Genomic DNA, 18,589 nt, shown 5'->3' with positions numbered 1-18,589 from the left:
TTGCTGGGCCTCTCAGGAACTATCTGCCTTTCCTAACCCCTTTCTATAAAATACCCTTAATGTAAATCAGCATTCATTTCTTTACTTAAAAAATGGTCAAATTTAAAAGTATTCATTATTCAGTCAGCTTTTCCCACTTAGTTTTATAGCACAGTGGTCTAATACACCACAAAAACAACTGAAACTCACTCCTTGTTAGTGCTGGGAAGGCTGGTATTGCTTTAGCAGAAGTAACTACAGCAACTGTAGAGGACAGCTGTTGGGAAAGAGGATGGGAAGGAAAGGGAAAGGAAGAGTCAAGGAAGCCAGAGGAACAGATGAGGTTCACAGAGCAAAACTACCTCCTCTCAGTGTCATTCTCCACTTTTAATCATAAACATTCCCCAAGCCCTCTGTATGTTTCACAACTCCAGAAAAATCTTCAGTACCATTCAAATCTATAGTAAAATTCCACACATCCTAAAAATAATGTTCATTTGCAAGATGTATCAAAAAGTAAGCCAAAGCGTGAAGACAATTTTAATAAAATGAATCCCTGACAACATTTTTGCTTCTATACATTTTCTTTTCAAGGTTCTAAATTATCCCGTCAGGTTACGGTATGGCACCTACTAACAAAATTATCTTTTACATAATCTCCCCATCTACCAACTCAGAAACCAAAATCTGTGATAAAGTGACTTTAGGCCTCCCCTAGCATCAACATGCAATGCAATCCCGGCCAGCCACCTGCATGATCCCCAGACAAGGGCTGCATCCGTCCCTCATACCATGCCCACTTGCTAGCAGACCTAGTCACCAGCACCTGGCACTTGCATGGCATTCTGCCTTCACAAGTTGTAAAGCTATTTGTAAAATGTTAATCAGTAACCCAGGAAAGTATTGTCATTCTCATTTTACAGACGGAGAAACAGTTGCAGTGAGGCTAAGTGGTTTATCTAAGGTCTTGGAGGAATACAGCGGAGAATATAGTTCAAGAAGTCTAATCCTCATGATTTTGATTTAGCTGACACTTTCTTTGCAAGGCACCTCATAATTCACATTTGCTTTTTTGTATAATGGAGATATTTAATTCCAGTTATAAGAAAGGAGAGCTATGAGACATGGTCAATTATGATAATGAGGCTAAAATCATGAAGAAAATATAAGAGAGTGTTTACCACTAAGAGTAATACAATGTTGAGTAAGTTGTGGGCATATACACTATTAGTTCTGACTTCTGCAAGCAGGCTCTGCTAAATCAGCCATTGGCATAAGTGATCTGCTGCATTTCCAGATATGGACTTAGTTACCCTAGGGCTATCTTTCATGCATTCATGTTTTAAACTGTATAAACTATGACTTCCTGAAAATGAAAATAGCTTTGTTAAACTTAGACTTTCATTAAACTATTTCAGATTACATGTGGCAGAAAAAGTATTTCTTTGCATAATAAGAGTTCCTGGCTGGTGACACGACATTTTAAGACTTAAAACATACGCAGTGTCCTGAGTCTCCTCTCCTCCTCCTCCCCTCCTACTTTGACTGTACTTGACTTCCTTCTCACACTGAAGTTTTTAATAAGAATAAAACACAAAACCGTATATCTGAGTTCTTCTATCAGACAGAGAAGCATTTTATAGTTTCTTTTTTGTGCCCAGTAGAGTCCCAGTCTGTGCTAACATCGTGAACAATCTCACCGAAGGTCATCAAATTGCCCCCATACAAGGAGATAAAGAAGAATCCATCTTCTGTACTAATGAGGCAGAATGCCATTTTTAGGACGTGTCCACAGGTCACGTATTTAGTGAGAGGGCAGCTCCTAACGCTAAGTGCCAAGTTGCATAGTAGCAGTAGGCAGTTTTTGGCTAACGGGCTTCATGCACTTGCTTCAGAAAAAGCATTAGGTGAGGGAAAGCAGAACATGGCAGAGCACAGTGACGCAGACCATGTAGATACCTGTATGGCCTAACGGTTTGTTCTGTTTGACTCAAAAAAATTGCCCCAGCAAAAAAGAAAACTACTCCTCAGACTTCGCGGTCTGGTATTTCATGGGTTTCTATCAGTAAAGTTAGGAAGTTTGATGTGTGTGGATGAAGGGCTAGGGCTTTAATCATGTTTTAGAGTTATTATTAATGATATTTTCAAGGGTAAATGAAAAAGCAAAGCTAAATTCTGAAGACCTCTCCTGAGGTGCGGACATGAGCAGCACACTATACCATCCCCATGAGTTTATTTGCAGGCCTGAATCACAGGGGAACGTTTGGGGTGCGTTTTGTCTGTTCAGCCCAATTTGTGTTTCAAGCGAGTTAGAGAATGTGGTTTCTATTCTCTTTTTGTGGTAAAAGGGGCTCTTCGCATCATCAAAGAATGAGCGTTCATTCAGTCCAGCCCAATCAAAAGCACATGCCAAGGAGCTTTTTCCCTGGCTGGAACAGTGCAATGAAGAAGGTTCCTCTTCATCCCCAGGTACTTTCCCTGGTCTCCATCGGTAAGCTCCCTTCTTCTCCCTTCTGCAGAGTTGCAGAAGGTCTGTACCTGTTCACGACTGCAAACCCACTCCAAAACCGATGGCAGAGAAAAGAGACAAGGGAAGATGTGTAGCAGAGAAGAGCGACTGAGAACACAGCTTTCTGCAGCACTTCTCATTGCTGCCAGGCTGAGAAGAAATTCTACAGCTATGCGGAGCATTTTCTGCAATATTTATTTTCTCTTGGGTAATAGAAGCATGAAATGAAAGAAAGTCAGTTTGCGGAATGAATAGCCTTGCCGTATTAGCATCTCGTGGCCATATAAAGACAGCAATCTCTGTAAAGTTGCTCCCGTTGTTTCCCTTTTGATAGCACTGCTGGCAATGACTCAAGAATACAAAACGATTTACAGCAGAACCACTAATACAAAAGGGAAGAAAGGCAAACAGTGAGGAAGTTTTTAATGAATTGCTTGCCCCGTTATAGACGGTTTTCAGGAGTTATTTTTCTAATTAGTTTATATTTATACACTGGTTTTGGTAACTCTGCTCTTAGTGGTATGCACCAGTGACTCAGGCTGCGAGGCACTCCTCTGCTTTTGACTGTGGGACAGGAGTTTATGGTTTCTGGAGCCTCACGGGACTGGGTTCTCTCTCTCTCTCGACCATGCATGTACGCACACAAATATAATGTAAATATTTATTATTTCTCTGTAGAGAATACACATACAGTAATCAAATAGTTGTTGAATGGCAAGGGACTGACAACCTATCTAATTTTGAAACTATATGGAAGTGAAATGTTCTGTGCCTGGCTGTTCATTTTTTGCTGCACATCAGTGAATTCAGATGGTCTAAGTTAACTTTTAGGGCACTTTCCATTTTGAAGTCTCTGTCACAACAGGTTTATCTGAAACGGAAACCATTATATACAAATACTACTTTCTTTTCTGTATTACCAGCTGAGGATGTAGCAGTTATCTTTCTCAAATGAGTAAAAGAGAAAATAAATAAGTATCTTATGTGCAGGGTAGGATTGTAAGATGTCCTGAATTGTAGGTTGGGACGCCAACAGTCCTGAATTCTGAGCCAGATCAGAAGTCACTTTCAAACTCTGCTGACAAAGTTACATATACGTAAGTAATCCATACTCAGGCATTATAACAGGGTGCACGGTATTGCAGTGCCCCTTGGAAGAGACAGAAAGCCTAACACACTCCAGCCAAGTTTTGTCCATGGATTGCTACAGTTTGGTGCATGATATGCTAACTCTAGAGCTCTGAAATAGCGGGGCTTATGGATGCTGGCCCAAGGCAAAAAGTAAACAAAACTAAGAATAATTATATTTAATATCCTGATCTTCCATTAATTTTTCAGCCTGCACCTGCTCCCTATTTTCAAAGCAGTTGACCGCCCTGGGAAATCAATAAATACACATCCATTTCCTGCTTCTATAGAGTCAGTTTGTTACTCACGTAAAATTTGTGTATACAGTGGTCATTTATCATATGGGTGAAGTCCAAAAGGACAGAAAAGCCAGAGAAAGCAATAGCTTATTCAGGAACATACAAACTAGTTGTTATAGAATTTGAAAAGAAATTTGACAGTTGTGAGATTTTCCAGAACTTTAGCATGGGACAAATAGGCTGTGTCTTCACCATGGGGTAAGCGTGCATGTCCTGTACTTTGGTCCCACCAACACCTGGAAGAGAGGACCTGCTGGAGCACTTTGCAAGTCCCCCACCAGCTGCTAATCCTGGTTACCTCTGTGCAACCCCGTCAGTAATGTAGGGAGAAACACATGGAGCTGATGGGGATGAGTAAACATGAAATCCTCAACAAAGCTGAGAAACTTTCTGATACCAGAAATAGTCTTGCCTGTTCCTGGGAATTAGTTTGCCTGTGCAACACAACTGCTAAACACAGAGGGAGATTTGGGGAGGCAAGAGAGGATTTTTACAGCTTCAAGGTGAGGGTTTTGTTATTTTTTGTGTGTTCCTTTGAAGTCTCCTTTGAGGAAAGCAGTAGGAAGAAACTTGTAAAGGAAGACCAGAGAATATTTAATTGTTCTACTCCCACACTAGACTGAGCATAATAAATGGAACTTGAGCCTCATGTCTCTAATTTGATTCTTTGAAAGTCCCTCGTTCTCTTTTTGCCCAAGGCAGACATCTATTTTCCTATTACAGTTCCTCTAAAACTAACATAGCTCTTGGGGATTGATCCAGCTTCCATTGAAGTCGGTGAGAATTTTTTAATTGATTTCAGTGGGAACAGAAATAGGCCTCTGGGATACATCCTTGCATTATTATTTATTTCTTTTTCATCGGATTGTGTCATCATAAATACATCCTGCATTCTTGAGGAAGGCTCATGCAAGATGTGTAAAGAGTTTCACTTCTCAGCAAACCTCTTGGTTTATTGCAAATCTGATTTGGGTTAGGGAGGAAACCTGAAGGACCAAATCAAAACCTGTCCTAGGACTCAAATGAGTTAGTACATATTTTGTTTAAACCCCGATAGGCATATGCCCACATATGACACGCAGTTTTCCACCATAAATATCTTATAAATAAAACATCTTACAATGCCAAACTATAAACTTTGGTAGTAGCTTCCAAAAAGGTTTTCGGTATGATAGACTGATGCTGTTCCCTGTTTTAAATTCCTAGCTCCCTGGATAGAGCAACACAGTGCATTAACAACTGGGAAGTCTTAGATGGTTCTGGTTTTGTCATGCCACAATCTGCTTCTGATCCCAATGAAACATGCGGTGGTTAACCTGTTTCCAAATGTGTATTTGGACCAACACGGTTAAAAATGTAGAAATCAAAAGGGAAACAGTCATATGGTGGACACGAAACACTAAAGAACATACTGACTTTTCAAAATTATATGTCCTTATATCCTCCAGGGCACTGTCTTATTTATGTACCATTGCCATTTAGAGCTCAGCTATAGAGTGCTTGAGGAAAAGACCTTTTACCATTTCTATGAGGTATTCAGCATAGAAATCCTTGGAATGTTTTGCTAAATACATAAATAGGTGGCACATTTCATATAGTTGTTCCCTGCTGCTATTCTCCACTTTTTCACTATAAGTTTTTCAATTTATGCACGCTGTAATCGGTCTCCGTGTCAGGGGTTTTTTTTAATGGAAAAGTATTCATCAACATTTTGTATGGGATATTTTTCAAATATTAGAAGGGAAACATATTACTTAGCAGGGGGTGACCTATAAAACTCTTGAACTTGGACTGCTAGTGTATTTGCTTTGTTTATGAACAGGATCTATACTAACGTGCCTTGTTTACAGAGCGACCATTCTGGAATGAACAGCTGAAATCTCCTCAGGTACAAGAACAGATTTGTTGCTTTTTAAGGAGATGTTGCTGGAGTTGCTGTGAATTTCAATGAAAAGTTCCACATCTGGAGCCACTCCAAGATCTGGCTCTTAATTTGGAAACTAAATTACATTTAGCATCCATTTAAAACTGACTGTTTTTTAAGCTTGTGTCCACCCAACTTTATCATGTGTTGCACAGCTTTTCTTTGCAATTACTCCAGATCCACCAAACTCTACTAAAATTCCAGGACATGGGTCTGCCAATTAGCAGCAGCTAAATGCCTCTGTTTATGGGGGGAAATCAGGTGTGCATTCCTGCAATTTTTCACAGAAACTTGCTTGTATGACTCAGTGTGGGTGTTTTATTACCGTCACCTCAAATATTTTTTCTTTAAACACTTCCATAACATTCTGTAGGTAAGACTTGGGTGAAAGTGGTGCATTTCACAAGACTGAAGTCACTGACGGACTGGAAGGAAAGACGCTTCTCCACACTGCAACCACCTACTGTGCTGCTGCGGCTACCTCACATGAAAAGGAGACATTCCTGGAATAAGTGAAATACAACACAGGGCAATAAACCTTGGTTAAAACTATTTTCAGTGCCATTCAAAGCGCTGGTGGTAATAATAACACACTGATCATCCAAGGTCTCGTCTTACTAGAAGAGGCCTAATACAAGCGTCAGTACAGTGAGAAGGAAGCTTTGGCGGTCTCAGCTTTGCTACACCAGCTCCAACCCATTGGGCTGCCCTTGCTGCTGCCACCTGGCTGAAACGCTGAAGGTGCATGCAGCAGCAAGATACTTCCGAAAAGGGCCCATTCCTCAGAAATATTTGACAGTCTTTTAGTTTGCAACTTACCAATTAAGTCAAATGAGTGAACCATTTTTTTGCAGCAGGCCCTCAAGGCGTTAAGGCTCCTTATTCTAGTCTTTGGATATAGCATGAGCGTATTTAATTCAAGTTAGATATCCTAGTGTGCTATGATACGTTAGACAGCAAAGTTGTTACTCAACAACTACATCTGAGGAAAGTTTCCTTTAAGTTTAAATATGGAATAATGAAGGGAAGGAAAATGGTTGATTAAATGCTCCATGCTCACTTTTGCCGTATAGCAGAGAAAAGGCACTCACTCAAGACCCAGAGGAAATAGACTTTCAGAGAATATTTGGATTTACAGTGCAATTAGCTGGTAGAACTTAATGCCACCATATATTGCTGAAGGCATAAAGCTGGGAAAAAAAAGGTATTATTACCTGCCTATGACAGATATGATTTCCATCATGTCAGTTGAATAATTGGATAGTCTTATTTTCAAGGCTACAATCGCATTCTCCCAAATACATAAATATGAAAATGTGAAGAGTTCTCTAAAGCTATTTTCCAGTTATTCTATTTGCTTTCTTTCCAGATTTGTGTGAGAGTTTCTTTTTTTTTCCTAAGGAAACAAGGTTTCTCTTACCATACTTCAAGTTGTGCACACTGTATATATGCATGTTTGTCATAAGAAAGCTAGAAAGCTCAGATTTGTAAGCTTCTGCAAGTTTTATTAAAATAGGTGGCCCGAGAGATGAGAGAAACCCTGGCCAGCCACAGAATGCTATTTTCTTTTGTTAGACTGCAGAGAAATCCCACAGTAGAGACATTGTGACCGTCTCCACTGCAACAAAAACTTCGGTCATTTGACTTTTACTAGTCATCAGGGAATCGATTACAGGACAGAAACCTTAAGAAAGTAAAATGTTAGTTCCAGCATTCATGGGACTCCATGCTATTCTTAATCATATTTCAACTTACATGCATGGTTTTGTCCTCGTTTTGGCACAGACTGAGATCTCACTTCCCTTTGCAAAGCTGAGACTAGAAGTCAGAATGGATGTTACCATCCGTTTCCATTTCAGATAAACCTTCTCCTACCAGATATTATGGGCAACGTCCATGCAGCTAGAATGGACTGTGATGACATGTATACCATTGCCTATCACATGTGGCTAGAGCTATTGCTTATTCACTGGGATTATGGCCATAAACATTTAGCTTTCATTTCCTCAGCACCTGCGAATAATTTTCTGCTGCTAGAGGGTGCATTCACTCGGGCCATTCGCATGTACCCTATTGTCAGTGTTATTTGCTACATCAGTGGGCTTATCGTATTTGGGAACAACAGGCAGGTGTTTGGGCGCAGCCCCATTCGGGTGACTGTACCATGTTGTGGCAAACTCTCTGTGTCCGGCAGTGCAGCTCGGCAGGCAAAACCACACTTTCTCCAAGAACCAATCAGTGAGACTGAGGGCCTGGTAATAAAAAGCTGTGTAGCTGCACACATGCATTTTCTGCAGATTCTGTGACTCCCGCGTTTAATTTTTGAGGCAACTTCACAAATACCCTGCCTCTGGCTTGACCTGAAGGTTTTCTGAAAGCCTCCTGTGACTGCTCTAGTGCATATACAACTCTAACTATTAGCAGTAGTGGGATTCTGATTCTAGGAAAAGCTCGGCATGTTTTTCTTATCCTGTCATCTTGTTCTTTTGCGAGCCCCACCTCTTCTGACCAGTCCTATGGACACGACATAAACACCAGTACTTAATGATAATATGGTTTGAGGTTCCAGTTGCAAGTTCAAAGAGCAGAAGCTTCAGGGCACACAGTCACCGTTCATATGCTGAGGGCGGTTGTTTTTTTCTCATGAATATGAATGCCCCGTTCAAAACAAATGTCGTCAATCTCTGGTGGCTTGGGACTGAAAGTTATTCCAAATTAGTCTAGCAGGTTGGCAGGAAATCAAAAATACCAACAATATACGAGTCGATGCAACTCACTGCCAGTTACATAAATGAAGGAGGCATCGTAATGGAACGGCTGACTGCACAGCCAGATACTGTTGCAAGTGGGCTTTTAGTACTACCTATCCATCAGGTTCTGTTTGCAGGCTCAAAAATTAAATACCTAGTTAAACTAGCTACAGTAAACGGTGTAGTTTAAAAAAAAAAAAGTAATGGAAAAGGTACACTGCAATTTATCAGATGAAATGTAATATGAATGGTATGTCTTCCACTTAAGTCATTTAACGTCTTGGGTCAGCATCAGAGTGGGGTACTTCCCTGTGTTTGGGAATCCAAAGAATGTTTCATGGGGAGGACAAAATTCCCCTTACAAGAATAAAACACCCCCAATACTGGATACAGCATCCTGTTGTGTTGTTCAAAGCCAGAAATAGATTTATTCTGAAAACATTAGGAATGCTAGTTTATTTTTCATGTTTCTTTTGGGAAAAAACAAAAAAGAGGGAGGGCTTGAACAGCTTAAAGAAAAAAAAAAGTCATGGTGGTTTACATCATTACTGAAATAAAAGTTGTCATCCGGTTGCCACTCTCAGTTGCACTGAGCTGGCTGGGCTAGAGCGGCAGGCAGGTTAATACCAGCGAGAACGTAAGTCCACCTAGTTTGCAGTTTAGGAGAGGGCTGGGGTTAGGTACAGCCCCTTTCAAAAAGAAGAGGAGAGAGTACAAATCTTTAATGAAAGTGGAGATTAGAAACTCAAAAAGAAGGAAAAGATTAAAGAACAAAAACAAGGAGGCATTGGCAGCTTTCAGAATGTGGGCAGGATGCTGGTAAGGATGATCGTAAATGGTTCAGAGACCTAATAAGTCATTTACCCAAAGTTCCTGTTGATTTCAGAGGATCTTTTCCAGGATGAAGAAAGAAGCTTCCTAAGAAAATACTTGAATGTAGCCAGCACTACTACTGAGATAAGACTGTAAAACACTCCATGCTATTAATAAGGCACCTAGGAACATTAACAGTCATGTAGAGAAAATTAGATGTCAAACAGGATTCCAGGGTTTTTTTTTCCTTCTGTTCAGTGACCCGTCTGGTTTCATAGTAGCATACTGCAGGAAAGCCTGCTTTTTACAGTGCCTGATGGAATGGCCCCTGATCTCTGGTAAGACCAAGAAACCAATATTTTCATAAACAGGAAAACAAAGTTAATCCCTAGAGATTCTGCAGTAATAGTAAAAATAATAGCATAGCATTATTTAGTATTTGCATCACAATAGCAAGCAGAGAAGCCAAACAAATTGGAAGTTGCTTAATGCCAGGCGATGTGCAAACATATAACAGCAACATGCAACCTAAACAGAGGAGACAGCCAGAGGGTGAGACAGGAAGCAGAGACACTGGGTGGTATCTTAACTGTGACATTCCAAGGCCACATACAAGCATACGATAAAATGAAGGGAAGTTACAGAAAACACTTTAGAAACCCAATTATTGGAGCGGCCTCTTGCAAGCCAAAGGATTTTTTTGCATGCATACTTAGTGTAAAAATGCTATTGTTTGTAGGGTTGTATTTCTATCAGAAAAAGGAAAACGAATGAAGGTATTCTGAGCTTTCACTGCAGCCTCACAGTGAAGCAACTATATGGTACTCCTTTTCGCTATAGCTATTTAGCAAAGTTCCTTTCTGATAGAAATGTTCCTTTTATCTGAGAAATTCCCTTTAGATTTGCACTTGGTAGCTCCTTTCGTTCATAGATCTTCTCTTCATTATGCAGAAGAAATCTGAGCTACTTTGCCAAGTTCAGGCCTTTACATGTTGAGTGAGAAGTCACTGAGCCAAGAGGACACATGTACTTTTCCATTCTCCTCTCGCTTTCTTGGTGTGTTGTAAATCTGCCTTATGCTAATTTAGCAAAAGACAACCGTAGCTTGTGCTCCAAGTCTCTGTCCTATGGATCCAATTTGGAAAGAGACACACCTATATGGCCATAAGGGCTATAAGGCTCTATCTACAGAGCCATGCAAGGCAGGCATGGCTTGTCAGGCTCCACACAGGCAGTCAGCAGGCTGCTATGTAGAGGAGCGTGAATCCAAACTCCGTTCAGGTTCAGAGGGATTGCTGGGACTTCAGGCTCAAACTACTGCCTCTTCTGGAGAGAGCAAGTAAAATTTTCCCTTACCCTAACTTGCTCACCGGGAGGAACCATGTAGCGAAAGCATGGGAAGGTGAATATCCCCCATAGCTTCCTCTTTCAAAGCAGGCAATTTTTCCAGTAGTGTCATGTGGTTGAGAAGACAAGTAAGAAGCCAGACATGCTTCCCCTCCCCGCTTTTGCTCATCTCCTCCTCAAGCTGACTGTTATGACCAGACTCAACTTCAGCATTAGGTTATGAATAGACCCTTGCAAGTGATTAACCCAGCAGAGCTTAACGCGTTGCTTCTTGTTAGCTGAGTCACGTTAATTGACCGCACTCCTAGCTCTTTGCCTGTGGCAGCTGTAAAGCAAACGCATGTGCTTAGACTGCCTTCATGAAGATACACAGTCGCCACAGGTGAGGAATGTGCATCTGGTCAATTAATGTGGCTCAATGAATAGGTGACTTAACCACTTGCAATTGCTGGTCCACACCTTCACTGCGTTGTATACAGCTGCCCTAGAAATAGAGGAATCCCATGGTGTTTATGAGTTTACACCCACACACTGCTATTTAGGCACAGCTAACGTGCTCATTTTATTGTTCATTTTAAAAAAGAGAACAACGCATTGTATCATTATATTTGGAATTAAAAAGCAATTTTTCCCTTTCAGAAAGTAATCATTCTTTCACATACATCATCAAGGCCGGCAAAACAACGTATTTCCATTTGTTGCGTTGTTGTAAGCTACCTAACAAGCATTCTGGCACACAGGGTGGGAAAAATATCACTTATCATCAGAGGTTCATATGAATATTGAGTTAATTCTGCTTGGCCATTTTTATGCTTAGGTAAGACCCTGAAGACAGAATTAGAGAAAGAAGAAGTTTTTGAAAGATAAAGTTATTGCATATTACTACCTTTGGATATGAGAGAAGAAGTAGTCAACAATGTGGGTAAGACTGTCAACAAAGTGGGAAAGATATTAGAGGAATGGTCAGTATTTAGTCAGGGGGACATTTCAGAAATACTTGGAAAGTGGTAAAAGCAAAGTGCCTTAGCTCTTGAGGAACTAACTATAATAAAGCAGAGTCCAAACTGTTGGTCAGAGTCATTTGTCCAACTCAGTTCAGTCTGCTGAAGGTTTAATTGAGTTTTTTACAGGCATGGTTGGCTCCCTACAACAGTTTGTTCTCACACACCAACATGATTAGTACTTTGTTAGTAACCATGGCAGCTAAATATGTACCATCCCTGCCAGAAGCAGAGCCTGGCACATGACTGTCTTCTGACAACTATTTGGCACATGCTTTTGCAATGTAGACGAGCCTCCTGACTGTGCTGCTGGACCTGCCTTGGAGAGGTTGGCTTCTTATCCATTTATGCTGGGGTGGGGGGAAGGCTACTCAATATGCCTTTGGGCACTCTGTTGAGACACAAGGCAGGGGAGGTACCCAAAACTACGAAAAATGCACCAGAACCATCTCACGCAGATAGCTGTGGATGCATGCGCTTGGCACATCCTTGTTCTGTGAGAGGAACTGCTGTGGGGAACAGCTCAAACCATATGTGCTATGACAGGATCTGAGGCAAATGCCACAACTGTTGAAGAAAGTACAGTGGTACTCCTAATGCGGACAGTCGTTCATGGGAATCACTGATGTGTTTGCAGGTTTGGCCTAAGATGCCCGCAACGTCCCTGTGATTCACCCGCTCCTGCATGAAACTTGGCCAGTAAGAGCTGGAAGTTCTTTCTTACATTTACAATGTTGAAGTGACATATCGTATGCATGTCCCTCTTCTTGGTTTAGACACTTGAAAAAACAGGATGTTTCTGCAGAAAGTTTTCTGTGTAAATATACCTACTCCCATCATCTCCATTTAACTACTTTGTTTTCTGCTCAACAGAATTTGTGCAGGCACATCTTCTTCAGTACTGCTTTGCTCCTTCTCCCCAAAATTTTCAGGAGTGGAGCCCTGAGAAACAGAGCTTGAGAAAGAAGATGAACTAGTGGTTAGACTGACTGGATCTACACTCAAACTCTGGATTAAGTTTCTGGTTTTACCACATGCTACATGTAGGACTTGAGGCAAGCCATACTGTCTCTTTATGCTACAATTCCTCATCTGCAAAGCGGGATAATAACACTTTCTCTACATCACAGGATTCTTGTGAAGAAAAGCCCATTCATAGTAATGAGAAGCTTACCTAGAATGGTAACAATGATTGCAGCTCAGATAATGATGTTCCACCATCCTAACATGCAACTGCATCACTGACCGCAGGGCTGGGACTGGTGATTTTCGGTGGCTGGATCTGCGCAAGGGAAGGTCAGTGGCTGGATATGTGGCCCCATTCAAACACCCCTCACACGGTGTCCTTCAGGAGGCAATTCAGAAATTACCACCCGTGGTACTTAAGGGGCACAAACAAAGGCCTCTTAGAAAAATGTTCAAAATCATAATAAAAGAGTCTGGAAAAATAACAAAAGCCAAGAGAAGAAAGAAAATCAATGGAAAACATTGCAGGAGCGCTGCCTTCTGCATTATATTTTCAGTTGCTATAGATTTCATTAAGGACACGACACCTGTATTGCTAAAAAGCCTAGGTGTCAGAAGTATTCATAGAGACTCAAAACAAAGAGCAACAGCTTTTGAATAATTTTTCATATGTTTGATATCCTCTTTCGGATTGCTTTATTACAGCTGGTTGATTTAAGTATAGCTAGGGAAACTTTCCACTGCATAAACTTGTCTCTCCAGTCTCTCCCTGTGATGCTGGCCAAGCTCAGCTTAGCGGAAACTCCTTAGCTTAGCGGAAACTCCTTAGCACTGCAGCATTTTCCATTTTTACCCATGGAGCCGAACTACACATGATCTGCAAAATGCGGACAACTAGCACAGAGGTGAGACGGAGGAGGATGACAACTCCTCTTAATTTGGAGAACTGGAACACAGCATAACCAAGTTGTCACTGGGTATCTTGCCGTGAAGATGATCTTACCTTGCACACTGGTCATGGTCCATGTTTGATTCATGCTCGCCATGTTTAGCTCAGAAGAGTGAAAGCTCCTTCTTTCTTTCTCTCTTTTCTAAAGACAATATATGGCCCAACGAATGGAGAGGAGAGAGCTGTGATAAAAGATCACAGTGGTGCAAACACCTATTTTGAATTGATAGGAGCCGTGGGTGTGGAGCACCCAAGAGGGAGCCCCAACCCATCTGCACAGTCAGATCCATCTCGTCATCACGGACCAAAGTCCTGAGCTTGCGAGCGAAGTTAGTGAGATGTGAAAGTTCATCAGCTTACACCAGAGCCACACGCCAGAGTATTTGGGCATGGTTTACATTTTCCTTCATTGCCCATCGGTGACCTGAACCATACCAGTTTTTAGGCACTGGTTATTCCACGGCTCCCTCCAGGCCTTATGAACGCCGGGGCAGAATTAATCGCCTTTATCGCTAACCGTCCCGGCACGTCCTACCTTCCCGGACACGGCGCAGGTGGCACAAGCATGCGGGCAGGCCAGGCGACGCCTCCGGCCCGGTCTCCTCTCCTCCTCCCCACCGGGAGCGGGGGCTTCGCCCAGGCCCTCGCACCGCCTGCTTGAGACGAGGCCAGCGGAGCCCCGGGGGCGCTGCCAGCCCGGGCCCGACCTCCGCCGCCCCGAGGGCCCTGCGGCCATGGCCGCCGCCCCACGGCCTGGAGGCGCCTGCGGGCGCCAGGGGGCGCTGCGGCTCCGGCGACGGCGGGGGGCGCGGGCGTCGCGGCCGGCTCTGGCGGCGGTTTGAACGCGCGGCGGCGGCCGCGGCGGCGCGGGCGGTGTATAGGGGCTGACAGGCCCTTTTGTCCCCTCGCCGCGCCGAGCCGAGCCGAGCCGGCAGCGGGCACGGAGCGGGCCGGCTCGGGGATCCGCTGCGCTCGCCGCGCCGCACCAGCGCCGCCGAGGTCGCCATCTTCACCCCCCGCCGGCCGCCCAGCGCCGGCGCTCCCGGGCGGCAGCCGCCCCCGCCGCGGCAGGCAGCGCCCGGCGGCGGCCGGGCCCCGCGGAGCCGGGCCGCACGGTGCCCGCGCCGCTCCCTCCCGCCCGCCCGCCCGCCCGCCGCATGTGAGCGCCTGGCGGCCGCCGGCCTCCTCCATTGATCCGACTCCACCGCCCCCGCCCCAGCGCGGCGGGGGGGGCGCGCGGCTCCCGGCAGGAGGCGAGGACGGTGCCGGGCGCGGCGGGCAGACAAAGGAGCCGGCGCCGCCGCCGCGGGCAGCGGTGAGTGACGGGGGCGGCGGCCGCGGTCCCCGCCGCTGCCGCCGCCGGGGATGCGGCGGGCAGGTAGCTGGGGCGGCCCTGGGTGTGGGCGCGGGAGCCCCCGCGGAGCGCGGCCGGCGGGCGGGGCTGAGCCCCGCGGGGGGGGGGGGGCGCTGCGCGGGCCGCCGCGGCCGGGCGCGGCGCTGCCGGAGCCCCCCCCCCCCCCCCCCGCGGCGGCGGGAGCAGGTAGGCGCCGTGCCAGCAGATGCTCGGCAGGCGTTGGGAACGGCCGTTACTCCTGACGTTTTAGGAGAAGCGAGGGCTACAGCGTTTGTAGATCAGAAATTTTGGGGGGCGGGGGGGGGGCAGCGCAGCGGGAGGGCAGGCGGGGCCGTGCGCGCAGGGCGGGAGGCGCCCGCGGCTCGGGCGCGGCGGCGGCTGCGCGGGGAACTGCGCGGACCCCCCCCCCCCCCCCCAGCGGCGGCGCCCGGGCTGTGGGCGGGAGCGGTGAAACCTGCTGGCCTGAAAGGTGGTGCCCGCCCGGCGGGTCGGGCGTTGGGGTGGTGGTCGGCCGGGTACTGCGGGCGCCCTTAGGTTTGTGACTTCTCTCTTTCCTTTTTTTTTTTTTTTTCCCCCTCCCTTTGGTAAAAGCCTTACGGCCGCAGGCGCGGAGAACACGAGGTCGCGGGGCTTTGAACTGTGAAGTCAGCCACGTAGGTAGGTCGTGAATCTTCCGGTTTTGTTTTTGGACTCTGTGTTGTCATCCCTTAGGTGGATGGAGTATTTTCTTATCTTTTTTTTCCCTTTCAGTGGGAAAAAAAACAAACTTTAGGGGCAATTTAAGCAAAATCCTCCATACTTTCCCACACCCATTTTAAGCGTATCCCTCCTACACTGCAAATAACTACTTTAAAAAAATCTAAAAAAATAAAGATGCTTGTGAAACTAAGGAGGGGATTACTTTTATTTATCTGTTTATTTTCCTGATGGAAGGATCTTGTGTAATGCTCAGGTACTGGCAGTCACTCTTTAAGCTGCATCAATGTAGAGGCAACCCTGGTAACTGTAATACTACCACAACAACTTATACTTAACTGAAGTAATTTAAATTAGGACTTGCTCTTTTTGCACTCCTAATGAATGTTTAGTTGATGACATTTGCTTAGGTAATCTGTCTGCTTAAGAATAGCTTAGTGAAGGTACAGATGTGTTTCTGAAGACTGCACTTTTCATCTTGTCGAAACTAATTTTGAGAGACAAAGAATACAATTTCTGTCGTAATGATTTCTCCTTGAGGAGAGAAGAAAGGGAATATCAAAGATGAAATTGTAGAAAGTGGTCCTGCAAATGCTCATAACCATTAATGAGCCAAGTGGCAATTCAAATTAGCAGTAAGATCATTCACTGTATATAAATCTTAAGTATGTGCATAAATGCAGTTGTGTGTAAATATTTGCATTGTTCTCTTTAAATTTAATATCTCCCATTAGCTTGGGTTAGAAATTAGAATCTGAATATGTATGTCTGGATAACTAAAATTATTCTGCTAGTAGATAATATTCTCTACATGCTTTTTTTTATTAAGAAAGGATGATCTTTTCCACGGTAAAGAATCAGTCATGCTGTTTTCAGAAAAAACTTCCTAGTGAGGTTTCTCTATATTTATCCTAAGATATATATATATATATATGTATGTATGTATACACACACATATCAGAAACTTAAATTGTAGTGTTATGGTCTATAAAGTATTGTAATCCTTTTGCACACCGGCTGAGTGAACACTGAAACTGTTGTTACATAGGGTTTGTTTTCTGGAAATGTTGCAGCTGTATCATACATTATCTTTGATTGAGAGGCTGTTTCACCAGTAATTTATTGACAGTTTTCTTATGCTATCGTATTACAAGACCAAATCAATTATTTTGAAGCCTGCTAGTAATTCGGACCTCATGGGCACGTCAAACTCTGTGGTGGCTTGTGGTGTAGCAGTCGGAGCAAAGGTAGTGGTGATGGTGGCATGACAGGAGTGTTTTGAACATCCTGTCATGGTTTCTATTGTCCAAAGAAATAAACTGAATTGCTTTAGAAATAGGAAGGAGAGAAGTTCAATGTGTGTTGAAGGTGACTTTCTGCACATTATTATTGTTATTATTGTTATTATTTTTACTGTGGCATTTTTTCTAGGTTTCGGAGCGTTCATTGTAATGATAAAACATTGGTCATAGAGTAGTGACAAGAAATCAGATCATGTCCTATGGAGGTGTTAGAGTAAACAAGAAATGTTGGTCATGTTCTCATTTTTGTCTTTCTTTCCTCAGCAAGAAGTATAACAGACACTAATGATTTTACGTTTCTAGAAGGAGTACTAGTTTGTGGTGATGAAATAGTGTTAATCAGCAGTTGCTGCTATAATTCCTCTTCCATTGGGGAGGAATTAGTGTGATACCTGGTAACTGGCGCAAGCCTTTTAGAAGGTTATGGTGTTTACATACCAGAGCTTTTGACCCCAAAGCGGGGTGTGTGTGTATATGGTTTGTTTGTTTGGGGGTTTTTTGGCCAGTCAGTTTAGATTTCTTACTAGAATTACAATACAGTAATATGCAAATAATATTTTTACATTATTGACATGTGAGTTGCAAGGAAAATGCCTCATTCTGTGGTGTATGATTGAGGGGGTGGAGACAGTTCTTAGGAGAACAAGTTGGAGAATTTTTTTCCAACTGTAAAAATAGTACTGAGAGATTTGCTTTGTTTAATATGACTTATAGACGAACCTTTACAATGAGGCATGAAGCATATTGTTGAATTAAATCTATTCAATAATACAACAGTTTAAAAAATACCTTCTTGGAAGTATCTTTCTTGCAAGTCTCCTTTCTTTGTTTCATTTTTTGGGGGACTGAAGTTTGTTGAGGTGGCAAATTGTATGTGAGCTCAGCATACCATACAGCTAAGAAAATCTTACTAGTGTATTTTGCAGACTCTGTCATGACTCCTGTTAGCTCTGGTCTGTGCGTGCAGGCATCCACTGGATTCTGGTCAGTATTGCAGAGCAGTTGTTGTATGTAATTCAAGTATGACTGGAGGCTTTCCCTTGCTTTTAAATGGTACTTTGACTAGTCAAATTAGCTTTGACCGACTGCAGCTGAATGATGCAGTTATGTTTGGTCACCTCCTCAGCTCTGGATATCTCTTTCTCACTGTACACCTCTCCGTATGTTCAGATATGAGAAAACGGGTGAAGAGTAATGCGGCCCTTCTTCCAATCTTGCTAGTACCTTTTTTTGTCATATTTATAAGAATGTTTGCATTAAACATTTCTGTGTAATGTTAGTTCTGTTATGTCCCCTACTGTTAATGTTGGCCTGTAAAGCAAATAATTGAGTTTTAAAGGAACTGACAGATAAGTGATGTGAAGGTGTCAGTCAGTGTTCTGATACTTTAAGCATGGAGTCAAAGAAATGTTTTCTCACGTATGCTGAAAGGTTGTAGGAATTAGCTGCTGTTTTCTCCAGATAAGTACTTGGTTCACGGACGTGTGACTTCTAATGCAATTTGTCAATTCTTAAAGCTTTCTTAACAGGGTTAACATGAAGATTTATTGAATGTTATAGCTGTCTTGCAGTA

General features: G+C 43.5%; 2 protein-coding genes and 1 long non-coding RNA gene across 17 annotated transcripts in view; all 3 read left to right on the top strand.

The window, feature by feature from the left end:
* LOC104150276 (complex III assembly factor LYRM7) overlaps window positions 1–6,391 on the top strand; it is a 38,018-nt gene extending 31,627 nt beyond the window's left edge. For all 6 annotated transcript variants that reach the window (XR_011137271.1, XR_011137272.1, XR_011137268.1 and 3 more), the window contains one exon: window positions 6,213–6,391. The gene's annotated coding sequence lies outside the window, so the exon portion shown is untranslated. The remainder of the gene's footprint in view (window positions 1–6,212) is intronic.
* Window positions 6,392–11,561: 5,170 nt separating this feature from the next.
* On the top strand, window positions 11,562–12,760 carry LOC104150277 (uncharacterized). The gene is made up of 3 exons (XR_695567.2): window positions 11,562–11,671; window positions 12,388–12,449; window positions 12,624–12,760. It is a non-coding gene; the product is annotated as an uncharacterized lncRNA (long non-coding RNA).
* A 2,019-nt stretch (window positions 12,761–14,779) lies between these two features.
* Window positions 14,780–18,589, top strand: part of LOC138060849 (CDC42 small effector protein 2) — an 86,584-nt gene continuing 82,774 nt past the window's right edge. Inside the window, exons 1-2 of one of the 10 annotated variants that reach the window (XM_068924787.1) lie at window positions 14,856–14,980; window positions 15,611–15,676. The gene's annotated coding sequence lies outside the window, so the exon portion shown is untranslated. Of the gene's footprint in view, window positions 15,044–15,143; window positions 15,289–15,433; window positions 15,554–15,610; window positions 15,681–18,589 lie in introns of those variants that run through there. The other 9 variants (XM_068924795.1, XM_068924788.1, XM_068924799.1 and 6 more) reach the window with 9 other exon arrangements.

This window comes from Struthio camelus, chromosome W, assembly GCF_040807025.1.
Source record: "Struthio camelus isolate bStrCam1 chromosome W, bStrCam1.hap1, whole genome shotgun sequence".
In the NCBI taxonomy this organism is placed as follows: Eukaryota; Metazoa; Chordata; class Aves; order Struthioniformes; family Struthionidae; genus Struthio; species Struthio camelus.
The sequence above is the reverse complement of the archived record's forward strand: the minus strand, read 5'-3'. Positions and strand labels throughout refer to the sequence as shown.